The 2,094-nt window shown below is 45.9% G+C and overlaps 1 protein-coding gene across 1 annotated transcript in view; it reads right to left on the bottom strand.

Annotated features, from left to right (window-relative positions):
* Positions 1-2,084, bottom strand: part of AFAP1L2 (actin filament associated protein 1-like 2) — a 145,775-nt gene extending 143,691 nt beyond the window's left edge. Inside the window, exon 1 of the mRNA XM_010859300.1 lies at positions 1,989-2,084. The gene's annotated coding sequence lies outside the window, so the exon portion shown is untranslated. The remainder of the gene's footprint in view (positions 1-1,988) is intronic.
* Positions 2,085-2,094: the final 10 nt, after the last annotated feature.

Genomic DNA, 2,094 nt, shown 5'->3' with positions numbered 1-2,094 from the left:
GCTGGCAGAGCCTGGTGGGCTGCCGTCTCTGGGGTCGCACAGAGTCGGACACGACTGAAGTGACTTAGCAGATAAGAGAAAATAATCTAAAAAAAAAGATATAAATGTACGCATAACTGAATCACTTTACCGTACACCTGAAACTAGTAACATTGTCAAGTAAGCATACTTCCATAGAAATAAAACAAAATAATAGCAGACCCGGTCCAAGTGCCAGAAACCCTCATTACACAATATCATCTGTAAACAGTACTTTCCTGTTTCTGAACATTCTACTTCATCTGGCTTCACAACCCCACAAGATAGCCGGAGAAGGTATTCATTCCTAATTTACTCACGAGGAAACTGCGGTTCAGGAAGCTTTGGGGATTCTACAAGTCTAAGTGGCTAATTATCCTTAATAAAGATCACTCAAGTTTCCTGACCAATGATGACATGCTAGCGCCTGTGCTGTGCTCAACAGGTGTTAGGATTTAGCAACCATCTTTTTTTGTGAATTTATAACTTTCTTTAGTAAAAGCCAGAGACACAACTGACAAAACACTGCTCTTCTTTACTGTGAAAGAACACATTTTTGTTAGTGTAGCTGCTGCAACAACTCACTATTTTTACAAACACAGAAACCAAAAATAGATTGTTTACTTTTTAATTTCAGGTTAAGATTAGAATACAAGGCTCAATATTAGACACTAATTTCATGTACATGATACTTTTTAAAAGTTGAAGTGAATTTTCAGACTGATTTCAATGTCACTTCTGAAAAGTCTTTGAAATTGACACTATAGAATTAATAAAACTGTCCTTTCCTTTTAGAAGTTGTCATGTTTAGCAAAGATCTTCTGATGGGTCTTATTATCAATTTTGCAGATGAGCAAACTGAGGCCTAAAGAGGTTCAATGACTGGCCCCGAGGCACACAGCTAATTAGTACCCCCCAGAAAAGAAAAAAAGAATGCTTCGCTTCAGTCACGTCTGACTGTTTGTGACCCTATGGACTGTAGCCCACCCGGCCCCTCTGTCCATGGGATTCTCCAGGCAAGAATACTGGAGTGGTTGTCATTTTCTTCTCCAGGGGGATCTTCCTGACCCAGGGATCAAACCCGCGACTCTTATGTCTCCTGCATTGGCAGGTGGGTTCTTTACCACTAGCGCCACCCGGGAAGCCTCAAGCACTATGCATAAGTGTGCCTTGGTGGGAGTACCGAAGGGGACCGGCCAGTCTCACACTGAGAGGCTCCTCTGCAAAGTGCACCCCCCAAAGATGTAGAACATGGGGGACGTAGTCCTTGCTTTCAGAAAGTCACAGGTGGTGAGACACAGAAGCAGCACAGGATCCGCAGTGGAACAGACCTGGAGAATCCCAGGTTTGCGGCTCCCTGAGTGATTGAAAGTGAAAGAGAAAGTGAAGTAGCTCAGTCATGTCGGACTCTTTGCGACCCGTGGACTGCAGCCCACCAGGCTCCTCCGTCCATGGGATTCTCCAGGCAAGAATACTGGAGTGGGTTACCATTTCCTTCTCCAGGGGATCTTCCCAATCCAGGGCTCGAACCCCGGTCTCCCTCATTGTAGACAGATGCTTTACTGTCTGAGCATGTTTAATTAGCCTCGGAGCTTTGGTTTCCTCACCTGTTACAGAGGAACTACAATCATCTGCTCCTAGGGCTGTCCTGAGGGATCCAGTTAAGGGGAGGCTAACACAAAGCACTCAACATGGAGACCATTTCACTGAAGTTCAGCTGAAGAGCAGAAGCACAGGCAAAACTAGCAGTATTAAGCAACAGTTGAAAAGCACCAAACGTGATGTTCACCCATAGGCATGCGAAGAATTTACTGGGGCAGGTTGGGCTGGGCCCATCAAGGCAGGCTCCGAGAGAGGGTGTGAACTCGGGCTGGCCTTTGATTTAGGGCCAATGGAGCCCATGGGAAACTCACACGGTAACTCCAAAGAGCTGTGGGCAACTAATTTCAGATAGTCAACACTGACATTACCTTCTGTCCGTGGGGCCAGGTCCTCACGTCTTTCCACTGCCTAGAAGAGCTGGACCTCGTAAAGAAGACATGCCCTTGGCAAAGCTGCAGAGGCGGAGAGGGTATG

This window comes from Bison bison, unplaced genomic scaffold (assembly GCF_000754665.1).
Source record: "Bison bison bison isolate TAMUID 2011002044 unplaced genomic scaffold, Bison_UMD1.0 scf7180017864456, whole genome shotgun sequence".
Classification (NCBI taxonomy): domain Eukaryota; kingdom Metazoa; phylum Chordata; class Mammalia; order Artiodactyla; family Bovidae; genus Bison; species Bison bison.
Note: the sequence above shows the minus strand (reverse complement) of the source record. Positions and strands in the feature narration are given on the sequence as shown.